Source organism: Haliotis rubra, unplaced genomic scaffold, assembly GCF_003918875.1.
Source record: "Haliotis rubra isolate DU_JTF1 unplaced genomic scaffold, ASM391887v1 Scf391, whole genome shotgun sequence".
In the NCBI taxonomy this organism is placed as follows: Eukaryota; Metazoa; Mollusca; class Gastropoda; order Lepetellida; family Haliotidae; genus Haliotis; species Haliotis rubra.
In genome coordinates, this window is record NW_025767070.1 from 536,711 (window position 1) to 546,244 (window position 9,534).

The 9,534-nt window shown below is 39.2% G+C and overlaps 1 long non-coding RNA gene across 1 annotated transcript; it reads left to right on the top strand.

Moving 5' to 3' along the window:
• Positions 1 to 620: 620 nt before the first annotated feature.
• On the top strand, positions 621 to 9,140 carry LOC124286797. The gene is made up of 4 exons (XR_006901120.1): positions 621 to 725; positions 834 to 859; positions 7,725 to 7,780; positions 8,402 to 9,140. It is a non-coding gene; the product is annotated as an uncharacterized LOC124286797 (long non-coding RNA).
• The last annotated feature ends 394 nt before the right edge of the window (positions 9,141 to 9,534 follow it).

The following is a 9,534-nucleotide window of genomic DNA, read 5'->3' on the forward strand; positions in this document are numbered from 1 at the left end:
GGGTCTCAACACCATGTATGTATTTGTGTTAAGACCCCGTTAGTGACAGTATTTACCTTGATGCCAGATTTTTGCGTTACAAGCTCCTGTGAAGGAAAAATGCTTATTTGCAGAATAGAAATGAATATTGTTTTATTTGCATACTATACTTATGATAAATCTCCATACATTGACATTAGTAAATACATTATACCTGAAATTCAATTTGGTGATTATGTATAAAATAATTCAACTAGTATCACCAGCTTTATGTTACATTGTCAATCACAATCTACTGAGCGATGTCAATAAATTGTCATAAAATAGGCAAGAAACAGTAAAATAACACATTTTGTATATATGCTTCCTTAACATTTCTGGTAGTCCGTCTCACAGTCCCTGAACCATATTATTTTCCCCAATGCTTAGCCCTCCCTGCAATGCTAAAGCCCTAAATGAAGCAAGTCTAGATTTCCCTCAGGTTCAGGCCTAAATCTCTGGTCTCACTGGGGCTCCTTTTCAATTTAAATGGGTTTATTTGCTACTATCACAATTATATATATTCAGGGACTCAACGTTAGTCTACATTTCTGGCTAAGTGCCGTTCTCGCCGCATCTTGCCGCGTCCTTTATTAGATTCAGTTGTCATGAACATATAGTAGTAGTTGTGTCGAATGCAGTATATATCCCGCACGCGGAGAAAATCCGCTACGTCACTTCCTCTTTCCTTAGCAGCATCTGAGAAGGTAGCATGTCCTAGAGTATTTTCGTCGAACAATCCGTTCAATATCTTGTCAATCTTGCATTATATTGTTGTGACATGTGAATAAAGTCAATATTTTATGTCTTTTCAGACTTCTCTTCCACGATGAGAGCCAAGGTAATTTTATTTTTAATCATATGAGATAAATGATGTACTTTTGGAAAATTGTCAACACGAGGTTACAGGATTCGCAGTTGTCCTATGTGATCTGCTGTAACGCAATTAAACTTGTGAACTAGGGTCAGTTAGTTAATTAGATCACGAAGCAATTACTTTGTTGCACTGTTTTCTGAACAACATTGCTGTATACCGGGAACAGCTTGTAAAGCATTTGTTGGTCTCGACTGCCTACTCTGAATATCACATGCCTCTTCAATCCTTAGTGTTGTGTTACTCCTTAGTCCGTAGATATCATTTCCGACCAAGAATCCTGTTACTATCCTTTGTAATCTAAGTTTGAGGAAAAATGATTTTTAACATAGTTTCGCAGAGGAATCGGCTGTTGCACTTTCGCTTAAAGGCAAACTAACGTTTGCTGATAACTTTGTAAATAAGCACTAAATGATTTTGTTAATGCCGGTTCTGTGGTCAATTTCGACTCTTAGTGCAATGATATTGAAATGTAAAGAATTGTTCAACAGCACACTTTCTCGGGGTAATGGCATACGCCACAACCCAGTCAAATATACTTGTAAACTGATTGGCCATGCTGAAGATCTATGATGGTATCTCCTCGTTATGATTTCCAATGAAATCCAACCTAATTGCTGAGATCTTTGTACTGGTTAATTTGAGTTTACTTGTAGGTAAAAACAGTACCTAAGATTAGTTACTAATGAATGTTATACTGAACATGTACTACGCATGCATGATTCAATAAACTGTTTGAGAGGCATTCTAGAAGTGGGAATGCTAAAAGCAGCATAAAACCATACTCTCACTGAAGTGCATATTAATTCTACATTTTTACACTTGACTAGAAATTTCTGGTTCAAGTGATATAACGTTTGTCATGCGGAAGACTCGGTTCGATTCCCAACATGGGTACAATGTGTGAAACCTATTTCTGGTGTCCCCTGTGGTGATATTGCTAAAAGCATCCTAAAGCCATACTCACTCACAGAAGTGCATATTAGTTCTACATGTATGCACTCGACTAGAACCTTTTCTCTTGGGTTTAGGGGTGGTGGGGTAGCCTAGAGGTTAAAGTGTTCGCTCATCACGCTGAAGACCTGGGTTTGATTCCCCACATGGGTACGATGTGTGAAGTCCATTTCTGGTGTCCCCAACCGTGATATTGCTGGAATATTGCTAAAAGCGGGGTAAAACGAAACTCGCTCGCTCCATGAACACTTGTCAATCCTAAGTTTTCAATAGTTTTCATAACTACAACCAACTTTGTGTTGAAGCAAAACTATAAGCATATATAGGCAACTACAAACTATAAGACCCTAGTTGTGCTGATGCACTCTATCCAAAATTAGAATACACAAATATACAGTGTTCATTCATTATTCATTACTGTTTGCTAGTTTCTTGTATAACACAATTAAATGCGTCTGATACAGCTATGACAGTTTTGATGAAGAAACCCACCATGTGGAATTGGCTCCTCTTGGGGGTACGTTTCTCTTTTCAGGGGTACACATCTGTAGTACCCCTGCGTACGACCCCTTTAGTCCTGGATCCTTTTTAATCTGAAGTAAAATACTGAAGTAACTGATCAAAGTAAAGTAGCTGCAGTCTTAACCTGTTTCATGAGTTAGTGAATGTCCCAATACTGTCAAGTTATGGTTGTTGAGATCTTGTTTCAACGTTGGCATCTTGGCTGAGTAATTTAACTTTACATGTATATATAGATTTATCTCAAGGATTATATTGATTTTGAACTGTTTTCAAGATAACTAGGACCCATTCCTATCCATTTGTATGTTAAGGGAAGAGTTTTCTGCAGATTTTATAACGCTGGGGTCATTCTTGTGATTCTATATCTTATGAGGAAGAACCTTGGCTCATTTTCATCTTTTTTTACTTGTACCCATTCTCATCCCTGCGTGTAGCTTTATGTGAAGTTCTTGCTGCAGGCTCTTTATGTATAATCTATGACCCAATAGTATGGGGTGATGCATAGGAAGTGTTCATGAGGTTCATAAAAGTGCTTCACTATCAGTGTCAAATGTTAGGCTGGGATGCTTTGACAACTGAAACAGTGTACTGCCAAATTCTTTCACTATCTGACCGCCTCCGCGGTGGTGTGGTTAGGGCGTCCGCCCAGGAGAGCGGAAGGTCGCTGGTTCGATCCCCGACAGCATCATACCAAAAGACGTTAAAATATGGTACTTGTTGATCCCTGCCTGACGCTCTGCATTAATGGGTACAACAAGGACTGGTCGGCTCGGAGTCAGTATAATGTGTCTGAGTGGGGTATTCACTAACAACTTTCAAAAACGTTCAATATCTAAATGAGCTGTATTTATTCTAATAAGATCTTGTAGATAATAATAGATCATTCAACACTGATACCTTGAAATAAGACATTTTTGGTCTTGTGAAATATTAAAAGTTCAAGGCTTTTTCTAAGAAATAAAATGACATCGATGATGGCAATTCAGCGGAATGATTTTCTGTGATCTCGAAACTAAACTGAGATGTCATGTCTACAAACCTGTTAGCTATAGTCCGTTTGGCTCAAAAGCAAACCGATGAATTGCAATCTTACTCTTAAACTACTAAACGTAACATACTCAATGAAACGCTGATCATAATCAAAACATCATACCCACTCTGAGGTTTTTGCAGAAGTTTTGTCCTAAAAATAATAAAGTTGTTTAACAAACTATCATTAAAATATTGACAGTTCACTGTTTGTTACGAGGGAGGAGTGCAGAGAAAGGGGCAGCCAGGTGTTCGAGAAGCACGTTCACAGACAAAGTTATTTATTCATTAACTCTTTCAACACCAGTCAACCAGAGGCATTTACTGCCATGACACCGAGTTCCCAGAGACTCTGAGGTCATAGATGAAGCCTATGTTTGTGAAGGAAATTATAAGCTTGTAAACGTTATTGCTACTACATCCCATACACCATTTAAAAGATCTAATCCTACTGTTGATAAATATGAAGTTTATTTTTATAATATTATTCAAATAATACAACTAAAACTTAAATAAATCTATATTTGAATGAAAATGCAAGCTTACATTTATAACGTCCAGATAAACCACGAAAGGAGCAAAAACTATGGCGATTTTTTCCATTTGTGACATGTCATAACATGGCCGTGCCTTTTCCTTTTATATTTTCATTTTTACGTAATCAGAAAATTATTATAAAAAGATTTCTTAAACAATATGTACGGTCGCCTATTTCCCGATATCTGTGGCTTTCCGCTCGGTAAAATGACATAACGGAAAATACCTCCGTTTTCGAAGCTTCGTATGAATAACATGCGCGGCAAATCGTTTGATGTTGGGCATCGTTCGAAAGCTCTGAACATCAACAATATCACTGTACCCTTGCCAAGAGTATTTTCACAGTTGTAAGAAGCGATTTTATTGGATAAAGATTGGTTTCTAATGACGCTTTTTCGCCACAGTCTGCTATAAGGGTCGTGATTGGTTTAAATCAGACACGTGACCTAAGGCAGCCAATCATATTACGCCAATGGATACCGGTCTCGTAAACGAAAACTTTTAGATTTTGACAAATGTTTTGGGTAAAATAATGCTATTCTGAACATATTAAGCAAGAAATCGCTACCTATACGTAAATTATGGAACTTATTGGGCGTATCGTGCTAGGTTATGACCTGTGACAAAAATGCTTCATGTATGTATTTTCGCATTAAACATCGTGTCCGAGCGTGAAGATTGAGGCGGCGAGAGCCGAGATGTCACTTGTCAGTGACTTGACTTGCATTACATGATCGCACAAAACGATGGAAATAGTAATTTTATATGTACGTTTGACAACTTTTATGAATGCTGTTGTTGATTTTATTCATTAGTTTATTCAATTTATTTAATAATTTCCTCGAAACATCGTTACTTTGCTCTTTGACAATGTTATTGTGGACCCGCTGCCGAAGCATGTGTCCGAGAATCGTTGTTTTCAATAACATTGCGAAAAATAGTTTATAATTTTAATTCTGCTGATAATATATGATAAATTGAAATTTAATAAGTGTTTTCAGACATTGTGAAATGTGATAGATTTGATATATGAATCAAAAGTCAGGTAGGTTCCTAAAATTATGTCTCATTTTGACGTGACTACTGCCTGGCCGATTAATCGGCCTCCGGTGTCTGGGGACTCATAACGTTGTGGCCGATTATTCGGCCTGCGGTGTTGAAAGGGTTAACCTGTGCTGTGCCGTCTCCATCCGTCTTCAATCCTTAGTGTTAGTTGTGTTACTCCTTAGTCCGTAGATCTCATTTCCGACCAAGAATCCTGTTACTATCCTTTGTAATGTAAGTTTGAGGAAAAATAATTTTTAACATAGTTTCGCAGAGGAATCGGCTGTTGCACTTTCGCTTAAAAACGTTTGCTGGTAACTTTGTAAATAAGCACTAAATGTTTTTGTTAATGCCGGTTATGTGGCCAATTTCGACTCTTAATGCAGTGATATTGGAATGTAAAGAATTGTTCAACAGCACACTTTCTCAGGGTAATGGCATGGGCCACAACCCAGTCAAATATACTTGTAAACTGATTGGCCATGCTGAAGATCTATGATGGTATCTCCTCGTTATGATTTCCAATGAAATCCAACCTAATTGCTGAGATCTTTGTACTGGTTAATTTGAGTTTACTTATAGGAAAAAACAGTACCTAAGATTAGTTACTGATGAATGTTATGCTGAACATGTGCCATGCATGCATGATTCAATAAACTGTTTGAGAGGCATCCTAGAAGTCGTAAGCAGTGGGAATGCTAAAAGCAGCATAAAACCATACTCTCACTGAAGTGCATATTAATTCTACATGTTTACACTAGACTAGAAATTTCTGGTTAAAGTGATATAACGCTTGTCATGCGGAAGACTCGGTTTGATTCCCCACATGGGTACAATGTGTGAAACCTATTTCTGGTGTGCCCTGTGGTGATATTGCTAAAAGCATCCTAAAACCATACTCACTCACAGAAGTGCATATTAGTTCTACATGTATGCACTCGACTAGAACCTTTTCTCTTGGGTGGTGGGGTAGCCTAGAGGTTAAAGTGTTCGCTCATCACGCCGAAGACCTTGCTTCAATTCCCCACATGGGTACAATGTGTGAAGTCCATTTCTGGTGTGCCCCGCTGTGATATTGCTGGAATATTGCTAAAAGCGGGGTAAAACAAAACTCTCGCTCCATGAACACTTGTCATTCTTAAGTTTTCAATAGTTTTCATAACTACAACCAACTTTGTGTTGAAGCAAAACTATAAGCATATATAGGCAACTATAAACTATAAGACCCTAGTTGTGCTGATGCACTCTAGCCAAAATCACAATACACAAATATACAGTGTTCATCGAGCAATATTCATTACTGTTTGCTAGTTTCTTGTATAATACAATTAAATGCATCTGATACAACTATGACAGTTTTGATGAAGAAAACCCACCATGTGGAATTGGCTCCTCTTGGGGTATGTTTCTCTTTTCAGGGGTACACATCTGTAGTACCCCAGCATACGACCCCTTCAGTCCTGGATCCTTTTTAATCTGAAGTAAAATACTGAAGTAACTGATCAAAGTAAAGTAGCTGCAGTCTTAACCTGTTTCATATGTTAGTGAATGTCCCAATACTGTCAAGTAATTGGTTGTCGAGATCTTATTTCAAGGTTGGCATCTTGGCTGAGTAGTTTAACTGTACCTGTATATATAGATTTATCTCAAGGATTATATTGATTTTGAACTGTTTTCAAGATAACTAGGACCCATTCCTATCCATTTGCACGTTAAGGGAAGAGTTTTCTGCAGATTTGATCACGCTGGGGGTGATTCTTGTGAATTTAAATCTGAGGAGAAAGAACCTTGGCTCATTTTCATCTTTTTTCACTTATACCCATTCTCATCCCTGCGTGTAGCTTTATGTGAAGTTCTTGCTGCAGGCTCTTTATGTATAATCTATGACCCAATAGTATGGGGTGATGCATAGGAATTGTTCATGAGATTCATAAAAGAGCTTCACTATCAGTGTCAAATATTAGGCTGGGATGCTTTGACAACTGAAACAGTGTACTGCCAAATTCTTTCACTATCTGACCGCCTCTGTGGTGGTATGGTTAGAGCGTCCGCCCCGGAGAGCGGAAGGTCGCTGTTTCGATCCCCGACCGTGTCATACCAAAAGACGTTAAAATAGGGTACTTGTTGGTCCCTGCCTGGCGCTCGGAATTAATGGGAACAACAAGGACTGGTCGGCTCGGAGTCAGTATAATGTCTGAGTCACTGCGGCATGGCATCTCAGTGGGCTAGCACTATAAAACCAGCTTAAGTCTGGGCTAGTACAAGCAGCTGCACATACACATACACACGCATGCACGTCGTCAAATGAGCGAAATATTCTCAAGCACGACGTGAACCCAATTTCACCTCTTTCACTATCTACAATACCCACACTGCAAGGCCCAGCTTTAGTACACTTGAAACTGTAGACAGGTTTCTGCCTTGCAGGTTTTCCTGCACTAACAACTTTCAAAAACGTTCAATATCTAAATGAGCTGTATGTATTCTAATAACATCTTGTATATAACAATAGATCATTCAACACTGATACCTTGAAATAAGACATTTTTGGTCTTGTGAAATATTAAAAGTTCAAGGCTTTTTCTAAGAAATAAAATGACATCGATGATGGCAATTCAGCGGAATGATTTTCTGTGATCTCAAAACTTAACTGAGATGTCATGTCTACAAACCTGTTAGCTAGTAAATTAGGATGGTTTGCATTGGGCGTCTTACACTGTTTTATGTTTCTCACTTCCAATTGCAGTGGAGAAAGAAGCGTATGCGAAGGCTCAAGCGTAAAAGGAGAAAGATGAGGGCAAGGTATGTACTTTATGTGTTTTGAAGAGTTTGAGATCTTATGGGGGATTTCAGGATAAGAATTGGCCCACATGTAACAGAAATAGAGTATATGTGTTGAGACAATTAAGTTCAATTAGTTGTCTGTTTTAGCTCGCTCTGTGTTGTTTTGGCTTAAATTGTTGATTCTATCCACCAGTTTGTCAAAACGGTTGACAATCTGGAATCATAAAGCTGGGATGCTGACATTGTCAAGGCTATCTTTGTTTAATTCACCAAATGGACCTCTGTGGGCCTGTTACTACAATGTCATATTGGTGAGGAGAGTTCATTTTTAGAAAGCTGTATGAGGATGATTTTACTGCTAGAAGCATTCCCATTGCCTGATGTTTGCACAGTTGACAGAAATGAACATGACATATCGATCAAAATTGTTACTTGTCTGAAGTCATATCTTCCCACTTGCTAGATATGTAGGTAGTGGTTGCAGTACAAACCAACCATCTATTTAACTGGGATTGACGAACAGTGTATGCAAACCCAAGTATTGTCAAAGGTTGTTGTAGGTTGGCCATTGCATTTAAGCGTTTAGCTGGATTTATCTATTGTTTCAACAGCTCAGTATTGGATTTCTCATTGTTTCAGATCAAAGTAGATGCCCACATCCTGCCCTGATGACTGTACAGACTTGCGTCAGTATCTCATCCAGCATCAACCATCATTCATGGCAAGTCGCACCACTGGGTTCCAGACTAACACCACCAGACTATCATATCAGCTTCTGACTCCAGCTTGAATGGAGCAGGGCAAGAAGAGAAGAAGAGAATAAGAGGACGAAGATTATGTAAAAGCGTGGACATTCTCCAGGTTTTGCATCTTGGTGTTGTGGCGTGTGCAGATATTGCACAGGTCCAGCACTGGCCCCTGTTCTGCAAGTGACTTCCCTCACCACAACAGCATCAGCAACAGCAACAGCAACACGTCTCTGTAGGTACGGGGCCAGAGAAATGAGATTGTCAACGGAGGAAGATGGGCTCTGAAGGAGCATGGCTTGATTATGCTTGTGAAGGACAGTACCATCAGTCCCAGGTGTTAGAGCATGGGGGGTGACTCCCCAGGTTCTGCATAGGCCCCAGTTGCCAAGGAGACACTTTAGCTTGTAGGCCAGGGGCTTGGTGGATAGAGGGGTACTCCGATGATGATGATGATGATGATGATGAATGTCAGTGCGTGTAGGTTGTGTGACTGGCAGGCACGGCACCCCCCTCTGTTCACTGTTTGGAACTCAGTTGTGTGATTATTCTCACTGTAGGGAGTTTGTATGGTTGCATCAGGGAAAAAAAAACATGTACAGATACCAACTAAAATAAATGTTAAATCTGTGCAGTTTCTCTTGTTCTGTTTACTTGACTAGTTGATATGGTTTGTCAAGGTACATAAGAGCTTTAGTGACAGATTATAGATACAGTTTGTTTTTTATTCTGGCTCAAATGACCCATTTCTAAAATTAAAGGAAAGGTTCGACCTTAAGCAGGGTTTTGTACCCCACCCTGCCAGGAGTTGTGCAAGGTGTTTCAGAAATCAGTTGGTGTATCAGCCATTTAAGTTTACCTGGCTGGAGTCTGTAGAGTTAATGCAGTTGCCTGTTTGACTCGAACACCATTTGATGAGCACCTTAACACCCCATGTACATGGACTATACTGAAAGCTTAAATGTGTGGTCCTCGGCCAACCTTTTCTTTTGAATGTTAGGAGACTTGTGTTTAGTTTTGGGTGGT